Source organism: Lepisma saccharinum, chromosome 3, assembly GCF_977018435.1.
Source record: "Lepisma saccharinum chromosome 3, izLepSacc3.1, whole genome shotgun sequence".
Lineage (NCBI taxonomy): Eukaryota > Metazoa > Arthropoda > Insecta > Zygentoma > Lepismatidae > Lepisma > Lepisma saccharinum.
In genome coordinates this window covers 102358653-102373377 of record NC_139231.1, presented here as the reverse complement: position 1 = coordinate 102373377, position 14725 = coordinate 102358653, and the positions used below count along the sequence as shown (strand labels likewise).

The 14725-nt window shown below is 38.5% G+C and overlaps 1 protein-coding gene across 4 annotated transcripts in view; it reads left to right on the top strand.

Annotated features, from left to right (window-relative positions):
* Ten-a (Teneurin-a transmembrane protein) overlaps positions 1-14725 on the top strand; it is an 884426-nt gene that overhangs the window by 213543 nt on the left and 656158 nt on the right. The gene's annotated exons all lie outside the window — the stretch shown is intronic.

The window sequence follows — 14725 nt, the reverse complement described above, 5'->3', positions numbered from 1 at the left end:
AACAAATATCACATTCCTCTTAGTGTAAGAATTGCCCCAATAGTCCATGTGCTGAGTGACTATCGTTTGCAACTGACGTCTTGAAGGTTCGATTCTTTTTGAGGATTCGAATCCCTGATCTCCTGGAGGTCTCGTTCTCTCCTGACAATTCCATAGATCTGGCAACACTTCTTTTCGACGCTAATGCAGGAGGCTCACCCTCAATGAAGCGGCTGGCTTCCTCGTGTGAAAAAAATTAAGCGAGCGTCTGTCCTGCACTGTCCCCTTGCTTAAGAGTTCCGATCCTCGCCAGTGCAGCAGATGAGCGTAGGCGGTGATTTGGATGGCGGAATCCGTCGCTGCGGAGGCTGTGAAACAGACAAACATCATTTGTAGCTGTTGGCGAGCGAGAGCAACAAACAACCGGCTTATACATTCCATGAACTTGCCCTTGTCCTTTTTTTCAGTGCTGCGCGGTCGGTAGCTGCATATTTTTTGCAGCTGAGCGTCTGGAGTTCCCAAACGCAAACAGATAAAGCACTGTATTAAATCAAACAGTGAAGTGAATGTATGTTAACGACCCATCTGCGTGATGTTAGTAACGATGTGCGTAAGATCAGTGTCTTACCCTCTTGGGGTGGGATGAGGCTTCTGATGAATTTGGTGAGGACATATCTTCTTCCTGTAGCTTGTGAGAAGATGGCAAAAATCAAGAACAAGGAATTATTGATCTTAGCGAGTAATGAGCATGACCATTCTACCTCGGTAGACGTGATCAAGAAAAGTTCCTAGCTGCAAGCCAATCTTGGTGGTGATGTGGTTTGTTTAATACAGTACAAAGCCAAAAATTCCAGTTTGGAATCCTAGATAAGGCTTGAATGTGTTGTTGTTTAAGAATTGGATGTAATTCATCCAAATAAATTAGTATTTTAGTTTATTACGCAACAAGTTATATTTGTAACGTAAGTACAAATAGAGAAAAAATAATGTTTTATATTTTCATTATCGTTTTAGCATTCCACATACAAAATATCATATTCGTGAGGAATAGGCTTCTATAATGCAAATTTATACAGTGATTTGTTTTTTAAATTTCATTGATTTAAAGGTTTCGAAGATATCGCAATGTTTACAATATATATTGTTGACTTTCAGTTCACTACGTGAACAGACGGACGGGTCTACCAAAATGTTTATATCTCTTCTCTTTTTTAAGGTTCAACTTTAACTTCAAAATATGGATCATTACAAGTTTATGTTTTCGACATATCGATAGGACACTTCAGACCGATTTATTATCTCTCACGTTGCTACGTTAATTTTATTTGCTTTGACCTTTTATTTTGCACCTCTATCAGTCCACTTATAATTTTGTCTCATTGCCACTGTTTGTGAAAAGCCGGTTCAATTGCCGAACGCGTTAGCTTTCATTAACATAAAAAGGTAGAAAGGCAACGTAAAGTAAAGTAACCACAAGCTCTAATGTGTATTATGAAAAAAAAGCGTCGATCAAATTAGTTCTAATGAAAATCGTACTCACTGCTTCATTAAAGCTACCAGGTATTATATATCACATTCTCTCTCTCTGCACACACACGCACATCAATATACTGAATTTGGTATGTATATAAAGTAGGGAGACTAGTTTTGTCGTTCGCCATCAAGAAAGTTTTGGATTTTTTTTCTCCATTGCAATACAAAACCAACCGTCCAAGGCATCTAGTAGCTACAACAATTTCAGCTCGGGTCTAACTTTAGACCAGTTAGTGTGCACTCGTCATTAAAGATTTGACCCTCCGCAACCTCTAAATCACGCCATACATTTTCAAATTCTAGCTCAGGCAATGACATAAATCTTCCTCGAGTTGCATATGTTAAGTCCTCTGGACAGAGCTCTGAAAATATTTACCGAATTTATAGTGTGTAACATACAGAAACTATGTTTTTCGTAAACCATATTCAAATGTATCGATTAATTTCGTTCCAATGCAGTACCAGAACAGTATTCAAGGTGTCTGGCAGCTATAACTCTTTCACCTAAAATCTGTAACTTTGTAACAGTTATCGTGATTACGAAATTGAAATCGGTTTCCTTTGCCTCCAGCCCCTCCTATACTACGCACCTTACTTTAACGCTTTTATTACCAAAATGTATATAACATGATGTCCGGTCCTACACTTTCTGTGACATTCGTTCTGTTGTTGCTGTTTCTCTATAGTGGCTCACATCGACTATCCTTTGCGGTTTCTAGCCATCGGTTCTGCTTTATTTCATCCTACTTCTCCTTGTCTTCTTGTCTTCAACCTCGTTATTCCTTACGACACTGGCGCCATGCACTTTAACTTTCACTCGTGATTTGCATTGTGGGAGCACAGATAAGTGTATTATAATTATAATACGTTTGTCTGTGGTGAGAGTGGTAGGTAGCCTGGTGAATACGTTACACGTTGACCTCCGTCAAAAGTGTAACATACGCAGTGGCTGCGATTGAGGGATGGGGAGGGCTTACCTCCACACTTTTTGCCACTTTTGTCCCCGCACTATTCTAAACCTTATGTACCAAAGGAAAGTAAACTGTACTTGCCCCGCCACACCAGTTTTAGCGTCTTGTCCCCTAACTTTTCGAATCCAATCGCCGCCACTGAACATAAGCGTGTGTGTATATATATATATATATATATATATATATATATATATATATATATATATATATATGTTTATATATATATATGTTTTTGTTGTTTACATGGGGATAACGTTAAGCTCAGAAAATATTAAAAACATTGCAAAACCATCCTGATCCCAGCACCCCGTTTGAAATAATCTGACAAACTGATGCTTCGTTGAGGTGTTTTCAAACTGTTACACGAATTGTTGCGCAACACATGAGCTTGAATCTGAAATTCTTGTAAACAGAGTTCAAAATTTTACTACTCCGTGCTACAGAATCTGTCCCAAAAAAGCGTTTCTTTGAGAGCTGCCTTTATTGCTTTGAAAGGTTTTCGCCAGCGTGGCGCATGAAACTCGCCGACAATGGCGTGAGCGTTGAATAGAAGCCACCAGATGGCGTCAACCCCTTTCCTTTATCAGTTTTATACACAAAGTACGGATTTTCTGTCTTGCGATCCTCTCCTTCCATTGAAGAGGAACCCTCACCCCTCACCCACCCCCTCCGTTCTACTTTTTATCGATCACAGCTTCTCGGAGGAAAATTGAGTTTTGTTATTCCCATATTTCGTAAACGAAGCGGGGCTGCAAGAAAAACACGGGAGGGGGAGCCCAGGTAACATATAGCGCTTCTCAGCCCCTCATTTCGCTAGATCTGATATAGAGAATGTAAATATTAGGCTATTGTAACGTAAGATGACGTCCTTCGTTCATCAATCCCACTAAACGAATACATTGGCTAAATTTTCAAACTCCTACATGTTAGTGTAGCATAGGGACATATTTGTCTGCCTGTGTCAGATCTCCACTTTGATGTGGCGTTGAACCACGTTCTCGAAACTGTAAGGAAGCCTAATAACACCTCTATCATTGACAAGTGCCTACTCAGCAACTTAAAATACCGTAACCAGTTCAAAAAATAACGATTTTTACAAAGGCCTGTATTAGAGGTATAATAGTTTAGATTTGTTACCTTATTACCATATTTACGTGAAAATAGAGGAAAGAATGCAAAGCCGTAACATGTACTAACTTCAGAATAAGCTGAATTACTTAGACTACTGGTTCCCAAAGTGTGTGCCGCAATGCCCTGAGGGACCGCGAAATGTTCCAATATTTTCACTGAAATGACACTTACGAGGGTCAATATTTATATTTTGAGCCTTGGCAACACTTATTGAAGTTAGGCGCGATTTGACGTTTGCACGGAATCTTCTGGCATTATTGACCATAACCTACTTCAAATGTTTTGTCAATAGCTTCATTTGTGTTGTTTATGTTGCCTTGGAGATTGCGCGACAACAATAAAATTGAATTAACTCGTGAACATTTTCGTGCGATGATTTTTTACGATTTTCAAGACAAGACTCCATCGATCAACTTACTTCCACATTTGGCGATGAAGCCCCATCCTTTGACACTTTGAAACGGTGGTATAACGAATTTAATCGTGGCCGCCATTCGCTCACCGACGAGATTCGCGAAGGTCGTCCAAAATCAGTTGTTGTTCAAGAAAACATTCATGCTGTGCAAAACCTAATACTGCAAGATCGTCATGTGACATACTGTGAGATTGAGGCAACCATAGGCATTAGTTCCACCAGCATATATAAAATATTACATGATCATTTAGCTGTGAGAAAGGTATGTTGTCGTTGGATCCCACACAATTTGACAAAAACTCAAAAAGACGCTCGCGTCAATTGGTGCAAACAAATGCTCAATAAATACAATCGTGGTGCTTCAAAAGACGCATATAAGATTATAACAGGTGACGAATCATGGATATATGCATATGAGCCGGAACGTAAACAGCAGTCGACTGTATGGGTGTTTCAAGATGAACCCAATCCAACAAAAGTTGTTCGCGCTCGAAGCACATCGAAACAAATGGTCGCCTGTTTTTTCTTGAAAACTGGTTATGTGGCAGCTGTGCCTTTAGAGGAACGTAGAAGGGTCAACTCTGAATGGTACACAACAATTTGTTTGCCAGAGGTCTTCGGTCAAATACGGAAAACAAACAAACGCCGTCGGATCATTCTTCATCAAGACAATGCCAGCTGTCACACATCTCGTCTAACAACCGACTTTATGAACAGTCAAAAAATCGAATTGATGGGTCATCCGCCGTTCAGTCCTGATTTGGCACCCAATGACTTCTTCTTGTTCCCGAATGTCAAGAATAAATTGCGTGGACAACGATTTTCGTCGGCGGAAGACGCCGTTGATGCTTTCAAAAAACATATTATGGAGGTGTCTCAAGAAGATTGGAAAAACTGCTTTGACAAATGGTTCGAACGAATGCAAAAGTGTATTGACCATAAAGGAGAATACTTCAAAAAACAATAAAGCAGTTTTCAATGCCAAATTCCTGTTTTTTCATTGTTAGGCTCAAAATATAAATAGTGACCCTCGTACATGTTAGTCTATGCATGGTTTTATTACGTTTTACATGTAAAATGTTTCTGAATTTGAAATATGTGTTTATTTTTTAACTTAAGCCAGGCAACCTAACCATACTAACTGAGCGTTGCAAGTGTTAGGTAGGCCTACATTCTGACTTGTGTCACGCCGGATCCTGTGGCTGAGTGGTTAGCACGTTGTGCTGAGGCGACAAGGGTCTCGGGTTCGAATCCCGCTCGGGATTAGTTGTTTGTGAATGTCCATTCATCAATCGATTTCGATCGATTTGGTGTTTTAAGTCCACTTTATGCACAGTAAGGCTAATCGGGACTGGACCTACAGTTTAAAGTGGGATCCGAACCACTTGTGCCTCCGCCGGGTATCGAACCAGAGACCCCTTGATTACAAGGCGAAGACGCTACCACTGTGCTATCGGGGAGGCCCCGAACAACACAAGGTAAGCAACTGAAAGCATATCCCACGTTCCCTCCATTGTTGCGCCGAAAATTCGATGGCAACGCCAGAGGGTTTATTGTCATATTGGTCAAGCTGTAACTTCACGAACTTTCTGTGCATCTAAAATAGGATTAAGCATATTATAACACATCCAGCCACGCCACCTGTCACGCAGCTGCTTAATTGCTAGATTTTAGAAACATAACGCGAACTTCCCGTGTATTAAAATGGCACATTGTCAGAGACTCGACATTACTAGAGTCAGAAAACACAAATTTGCACTCGTAATCCAATAGCACGAGGTGATACAAACAATTACTTTCGGACGTATCAATGCATCCACGGACGATAGCAAGAGGACGTTCGCAGAAGCAGAGTTTTCCTTTAATTTCCTCCGCCGTCAAATGTGGGTGGAAAGAGAGGTCAGGGGGAGGTTAATGTAGCTTTTGTGTTAGGAAACTGTGGACTTGAAGTTTGGAGGTTCGCCGCCCTTGTCACGGAGGAAGAGCTGCCTAGGCTGTCACCGGTTGACAGCGTTTCGCCTACGACTACGTGCCACAAACAAAACAGTGCAAGGACAATTATGTCAAACTGTCACTACCAAGTGCAAGGCTCCCGAATGTCGTCTCCTCCTCTCTCTCTCTCTCAGCCGTTTAAGCAGTTTAAAACTCCCCGATTTGGCCGCATCGATTCTTTTTTTGTTTCTCTGCTTCGTCGTTTGCTTTGTTCTGCAGAGGGCGGGCCAGTGGATTAACAGTTGAGGGAAGTGGATTTTATTCGTTTGTTTTCGCTGTTGTACCTTTCACCTGTGTTCTCTTCAGTGTTGTTTTCCAGCTCTCTCTCCCTTGCTCCTTATCCACTTATTTTTCTGTTGAGTACAGGATGAGGTAAAAGTAAGTTACATAAGAAAATAAATATGTACAGTCACCGGCAATAAAAATGTGACACGTAGATCGTGAAACACTGGCTACTCTGCAATAATTTATGTGTGTTGCCAAATCTACGGCATTAGCAGAACTTCCTAGTAAAAGTTGCTATTGAAGTCCACCCATATCCGTATTGTTAGGCAACACACACGTATTGACGTATTGCAGGGAAGCCAGTATTTCAGGATATAGGCATAGACGTAGCTACGGGGTGTGCCGGGTGTGCCTAGGCACACCCTAATGGGCTGCTTTATCAAAGAGAATTAAAGACAGATATTTCAATAAGAGAGAAAATAAGCGGCAGTTTGTAAGAAGTTGAAAATGTCATTACTTGGTACAAACGTGTGCATTATCGCTGATGAAACGAGTGTCTGTAGTTTTTCGATATTTTGATGTCATTGGAGAAATAATATATTTACTGCATTCTACTCTGTACAACAGCGCTTTTCTTCTATACCTGTCACAAGCTGCACTTGTGAGAGATAGCTTTCTCCAAACTTTCCGAAGTTAAAACTAAATTAAGAGCAACTCAGAAGCAGGAAAGATTGGAAGCCCTGCTCTTGCTATTTGTGGAACAGGAAAAAGCTTAGTCTATTGATGTAAATGAAGTTATTGATGAGTTTAAGAACATTGTACTTTTTGACAGACATCTCTTGTTATAGATGACGAGTATTTTGGTGTATTTTTTTGTAACATTTATGAACATTTTATGTGTGTGTGTAATTTCTGCAATTTGATTTTTTTTCTACTACATATATTCAGAAATTTTCAACACTGTCATTTAGTGAATTTATATTCCTTTACAAACATCAGTGCAGTTAAAGTGCCAAGTGATTGTGTTGCAAAATATGCTATTAAAAAGGTACAAGACCTAATTTTTTTTGTGCACACCCAAATATAAAGTTCTAGCTACGCCTATGGATATAGGTGTCGCATTTTTATTGTCGTGTACACACAAACATACATGTGATTGATATGTAATTCTTATAGTTCACAGTGCATGTTCAATATGCACTCTATCTGCTTGAATGCATACTTCAATTCGAAGCTCCCAGTTGACTTGTGCTTGTGTGGTGAAGTTGATTTTGAAGGGATCCTGTGATCCTTTCTTTGATGTGACCCAGGATTAAAATGTTCTTAACGTACACGATTGCTTTTACATGTTTCCACAAGAAAAATACAGATATGTTAGGTCTGGCTACCGTTGTGGCTATTCTTTAATGTAATCTGACTTTTTCCTCACCCTGCATTATTATCCAGCTTGTGTATTTCGGGTCTCACTAGTCGCACACCGTTTTGAACTCCTTAGTCTAGTGACGTCACGATAAATGTTCTCGTTGTTACGTTAGGCTTGTTAGGTTTAGTTCTCTTACAGGGTGGCTACTCATGGGGAATTTGTACCTCCCAGATGCCACAGTGGTAGCGTCGTTGCCTTGTAATAAAGGGTTCTCTGGTTCGATACCCGGTGGAGGCACATAGTGGTTCCGGATCCCACTTTCAACTGTAGGTCCAGTCCCGATTAGCTTTACTGTACATAAAGTGGACTTAAATACTAAATCAACGAACAACCATTGGTAATTCCTTGAATCCCGGGAATTCTACGTGAATTTTCCTCCGTAGACCTCAAAAAACTTTTATTAGTGCAAATCCCACTGAATTTATACATATTTATAAATGTTCTAAGGCAAGTTTTTCACAATTTAGCTATCATTTTTATAGAGGAAACCAAAGAAAGCTGCGTGGAAAATAAAACAGAATTTCCTCAATTTGTTTACTTTTTTAGTGTCCTTTGCAGAACAATCTGTCTGACAGACGAAAGATTATTGCAAGATAAGATATCTTGAAGTTGATTAGGTAAATTTGAATTTAAAATTCTTGTGCAATTAACATTTTTTCGTAGATTAGTGTATCCCGCAACATTTGTGACTTGTGTTTGTAGATGTATTTCGAGTCTCAGTATGTGGAATGGAAAATGTAAACTTCACACCTTAACTTAAATATTTTAAATAGATATTTATTTATTTATTTAATAAAAGAAACCAAATACAGCCTTAGCCATTTTACATTGGAACGATTTTATAGAACATAAGGACAAAAATTATAACATAATACAACAAAAATAATTACATAGAAAAATTACATGTGGTTATGAGACTTACATACTTTTAGTTAACTTTCTTCTAAACCAGTCCAGACTTTCAAAAATTTCTATTTGGCTTCCTAAATTATTATATTCACTGGGCAGTCTATGGAACAGAGAGTTCTGGATGAGGCACAATCTCGGCTTCTGAGAAGCAAAAAGTTGAGTGCTTCTTGTTGAGCGGGCAGGCACACGAAAGTGAATTTCCTGAAGAAGGCGGTCACTTCTGATGTTGCCATTCACTATTTTATGTAGAAATATATGGTCAGCCAGTCTATGTCTCTCTTGAGGAGTTCGGATATTTAACATTTGTAGGAGGATGGACTTTTGCAAGTGTTTTGTGGACGGAATTCGGTGTCGAACAATGACCAGGAAGAAATTTAGGACGGAATTTAGTCTATCTGAATTTGAGGGGCATGTCATAGACCAGATCGGAGAACAGTATTCAATTTTAGGTGACACAAAAGATTTGTAAAAGGTGCTGAGGGCAATCAAGTTGTTTATTTCCGTGAAACGATGGAGAAGACCCAGCATACGCATTGAACTCCTTGTGACTGTAGAGATGTGCTCAGAAAAGGAAAGTTTCTCGTCAAATATGACGCCCAGGTTTAATTGAATTGAATTAGAATTTTTGGATACATTGTTAATATATTTGTGTGGGTGGTGAGAGGCGGTAATATGTAAGACAGAAATAGAGAAAACATCTCTGCTTGTATCCTTGAATTTTTTGAAAGTTCGCCTTGAAAACCGGGAATTGTACTTGAATTTTATTGTAGCCTTAGGGTAGCATAAATAATACCTTTTTGGTCAAGCCAAGAAATATTGCAGTTTATTTTATGCCAAGAGAACTAAATCGAACAACGCAGCCATTTTGCGCAGACGTCACTAAACGAGGGAGCTCAACACGGTGTGCAACTAGTGAGACCCATCACTTTTTCTGGTGTCTGTCGGAGTACTAATCAGCCAGTCTGAAAAGGTGCCCTTACACACCTATCATGTTCGTCTGTTAAATATCGATTACAATGTAGTTACAAAGACAGTGTTTGGTTCACCGATATGCCTACCTGAAAGAAGCAAATCGCGCCATAAATCATTGCCATCTAACCACCCACCTCGAGCATAGGGACAGTAATCAACGCATGTGACATATCGATGTGTCAGGAACTGATATACAATGTTATTTAGGTCAAAGGAAACAAAGTACGCTAAGAGTGCGTGGAAACCGCTGAACGTCGAAGTTTTACTTATAATGTATCATACAATATGCAAATTGCATTTTATATATTTTCGTATATATTGATTTCGTGTCTGGAGCAGCGTGTCAAAACTGGTGGTGGAGATAAGTGTTAATTTACACACACATTTATATGTATGTGTGTGTGTTTGCCTGAATGTATTATGTTATTACATGTAAAAAGTAAATTCCTAAATATCTAAAAATATATAATACATATAAAATGATTTATTTGCTTATATATCAGATAGTTATAAAGTAGCAAACTAATTCCTTTACCAATTGGTTAAAATATCAATAAATTATTAAATATATACGAAAAAGTTTTTGTTTAGTTTTTGCTTTTAGAATCAATTAGATTTCTTACATATATTTGTCTTGCATTGTTGTTTTACTTTCATTGTGCTTATATTGTTATTGGTGTAGGTCTGTTAATGCTCTGTTAAAAGAGAGAGAGAGAGAGAGAGAGAGAGAGAGAGAGAGAGAGAGAGAGAGAGAGAGAGAGTATGTATGCAATAAGGTAGGTGAGCCAAAGGTGGCCATAGTTAAGCTTCCTTTGCAATTTACAAATCTCCAATGAGAGACGAATTTATGAAATTGTAAGAAATAACTCTTATAACTAATTAACAACATGTACCACATAAATATTTTGTTAAATTACTTGTAACTCTTTTTAAAAAAAAACAATTACAAAACCGTTACATCTGTTCCCAAGGCGGCCCATGGGTACCAAAGGCCCACTTCTTATCGTTTCGTAGAAAATGTTGCTTATGCTCAAGAAAACAAATTTATTCATATTTATTCATTTTTTTTTATAATTCATTAGAGAAATTGTTAACCTCAAACTTTTGATTGGTGACATGCATTATGTACAGCAACGACACTAACCGACCTCCGTGGCGGAGTGGTTACTTATTGACCAACCCTTGTATGTAGAATGATTTCCCCAAACTTCCATCTCTTGGCATTTTGGATTTGAGATGTCTTAATATTGGGGACCATTCCTGAGAAAAATATTTTCTGTAGTATTTACAGCCTCAGCTTTTAACATGGGTAAGAATATTTTAGTTCTTAGAGACACGTGTTGATTTTTCTACGGTTGGGGGTTGGGCTACGTATAATATGACGGGCGCAAATAACCAAGGTGTCGACACACACCAACATTTCATTTCAGACAATGTGGAGGTGACTACTAAGATTCTATTTAGAAAACACTAAAAATAAACTTCCTAGGTTCAGATGTTCATCATCAGGCCGTGATTGTGTTTGCCGTTGGAGAACTCTATCTCAATTTATATGCCTTCTTATCTGAGAGTATATGAGAAACGTATATTCAATTTACTTTAGCCGTGAGACCCTTCGTATATTCCCACTCGTGGTTCTCTCTTACTTTTCCTGTTCTTCCCTCTGGCTTATTATTATTACCTTGACTTTCCCAGCTAATTTTCTTTCGGTGATTTTCCTCTTTCTCACTTTTCTTACTGTTTATTGCTTTTAGTACTCTCTTCTTTCACTGACTCTTCTGTAGAACTCCATTATGCAGCTTATTTTCTTCTGGTTATTTCTTCCCAGTTATTCTCTGCTGAATGTTGGTGGCGCATTTATTCTGCTACTTAGAATTTTTTCCTGTAGTTTTTCTTTCAGGTTTTCTTCCTTTGGTTTTTATTTTCGCATTTAAATTACTTTTTGCAGTCATTCGTTTCGTTCTTATTCTTTTTTTTGTATTTATTTCACACACTTTGTCACTCCTTTTTTCAATATAAAATATTTTTTTCTTGTTGTTGACCCTATGTGGAGTTTGATCCTCACTTCGGAAGTTGTTTCAATTATAATATTACGTATTTGTACTATCCGTGGAGTTTTAAGTGCTTTGTTGTAATGAACAGTAAGTGATCTTAATATTAAGAATAATGAGACACCATTTACTGTATTTCTAAGGGGTGAATTATAAAGAATATTTTTCATTACTATTGCATATGTGTCATATTATTGTCGGAGCTGCTGTAAATGTCTATTGTACTATGGTTTACTAATGTTTATTGAATCGTTTATTCACCTATTTCTTGTACAAGCGCTATAAAAGAGAGTAAATTAGGGATACATGTATCTCGATTTGTATCCAGGAGATATACGACAGAACAAAGGAACCAGTAGAGTGCTCATGCTTTTTGTATGTTAGACTATAGATAAAATAATTGTCAGTGGCAACGATGAATCTGTAGTGCATGCCTGCATACACAAAGGATAAAATAATATGCTTTTCAAGAGCTTGTAGCGCTGAAACAAGGTCTCAACAGTACACGAGTAGAGTTACCAAGAAAAGTTGTTGGCCTTCATATTCTCTACACAGCTTCAAATTTGCTGGTGGTTCACGGCAAGATGCTCCATATATATATATATATATATATATATATATATATATATATATATATATATATATATATATATATTATGTAGTAATTAGAAAATATTAATAGCAATGCTGGTTTCAGTGTAAATTTTACTAGAAATGGAAGTTGTCTATTGTTCTTACATTTTATTATCCAATTTTCCTTTGTTGCTTTTCGACGTTGTTAACATCTTCCTTTTTCCAGTAGCACGTACCCTCAAAGCAACAGCCACGTCCATCTCACTCCTTGTAAATGACCTATAAATATAGTACTTGGCGTTGGCAGGCAATACTGCATCGACTAGAAATGAACATTCCATCAGAATAATTCCCCTGGTACGGCACTGGAGTCCGAAAAAAAACAGTGTCCGTTGCTAATCATGACGTCAAATTACCGATATTAGTTTTCCTTGAAAACCCGTCTTGTTACTGGAGAACACGCGTACTGGTGTGTTAGTTGGAACCGAAGGGAGCCTCCAGGTAGACGAGAGAAAGGCGCAGGTGCCTATGACAGCCTATGATTTATCATCCAATCCATCCTTCCGCCGTTCCTAGCTCGTCTAGGCTTTCCCTGTCCGCCACTTTCACGCCCTGGAAACTCACGGGGCGGAAGACCCATTTCTTCAGGAGCCTCCATCCGATACGATGCTATGGGAAGATAAGTATATTCGTTTCGACTGCCATGCGTAGGGTGATTGGGCTGTAAATGATGCTGTTCCCGTGTGGTGAGCATGCGAGCAAAGTGTGGAGGTCTCTTACAAACATTTTATCCGGAAATTAATGACACTTTGTTCTAAATTGAACCCAGAAAGCGCTCGATATTATTGAGGACCACAAAAACATGTCGACGAACAGACTACTCTTAAATTGACTTATCGACTCCTTATACCCACATTTTTGATCCTTGATTTGACTATTTACATTAAACTATGAGTTTGTTCTTATTATCGTTTATTTTTCAAATTAGGCAAGAAGATGAATAGAACTACAAATTTGATATTTATATAACTTTGAATTAATTTTGACTCCAAATTCGAATTTTTAGACCAACCGAACCAAAAGAATCAAGGTCATATTCCATTGGTTTGCTATTTTTCTATTATATACTTCATAAAATAGCAAACAAACTACTAGTAACCAAGATTGTATGTCTCTTTCAAATTTACTGACCCAGAAAAAAAAAAATTATTGACTCCAAATTAGTTTCTAGGGCAACTTGATCAAGCTATGTGAAAGAATCCATCAATTTGAAGAACGGGCTTCTCCGGATCAAAACTTTATGATTATATCATATTTCTGACCTTGAAAATCTAAATTATGAATATAATTTTCATGATATAGGATAATCATGTACTATTTTTTTATACCTTCTATTTTGAAAAATTCACTGTCTTATTTTCTGAAACTCATGTGGATCTGAAATTGAATGCGACCGAAAATAGTGGGTGTCTGATGGCACGGGGTCAAGGTTGTAGGCTGGGTGCGACACAACTTATTCCCCCTTATCCACTGAGTCTGGACCACTGTGGAAGTTGCTGGGAGTGTATGTTGTCGTGCTCCCACCTCCTTGTTTACTGAACCCTCAAAATTCCGCCAGATATCAAGACCATCAATGTCACAATCTATCTTCATTGCCACCCTTGCACCGGAACCTTATTTTCAATATTGTCGAAAAATATCTCGAATCGTAATGATCACAAATATTTTGCTAAACTAAGCTACGAATTTGCTGGTCTAGAACAACACATACAAGTAGCATGTTCTTGATATTGAGCAGGAGCTTATCCAGAATTTTTTCTATTTCTCTGGGTGTAAGGGTAAATTTGGAGCTAAAATTAACATAAATTGGGTCATCGTGAAAAATAATAGTTGTTGAGAAAATTTTGAGGTGCTGTCAGGGAGCTTCCAGACCAAAGTGTACGTTGTTCACGCTTGCGCAGTAAATACTTGTTTATACAGGGTGGTGTGTATCGTATCTACCAATTTGAATTGGCAAGCCTGCCAGAATGAAAGTGAGCATGTGTGGTATACCTACATCTGTGGAGAGTTGGGAGTCGGATTGAGGCGGTGGAAGCCTTCATCCAAACAGGCACCGGACACTGCGGCGGAACAATGAAGATCGCCATGCATTTGTTCCAGAGACAAGCAGCATTCTGAGGTGGGTTAGTCAGTGAAGAGCCACGGGTAATGCTGCGAACAGTCAATCGCGGTGAAATACGCGCTATTCCACAGGACACGAGACGCGCATCATGGAAGCCTTCCCGTTTCGACTCGAACAGTGCATTCAAGCAGAAGGAGGACTTTTACAGAACGTTATTTTCAAGGCGCATTGGTGTCTGTATTGTCGATATTATACACTGTATAATGTGCATATGTGCCTATGTGCATATTTTTATTTCATAACCATATAGAGTTACAACAAGCACTCGCCGTCCTTCCGTTGTCACTTGAAGTTGGTAACGACTTGCGCCTCTTTGTAGATTGAAAGGAACAGCGTCGCTTGCCACTTCGGTGTGAATCCTTCCTGTCG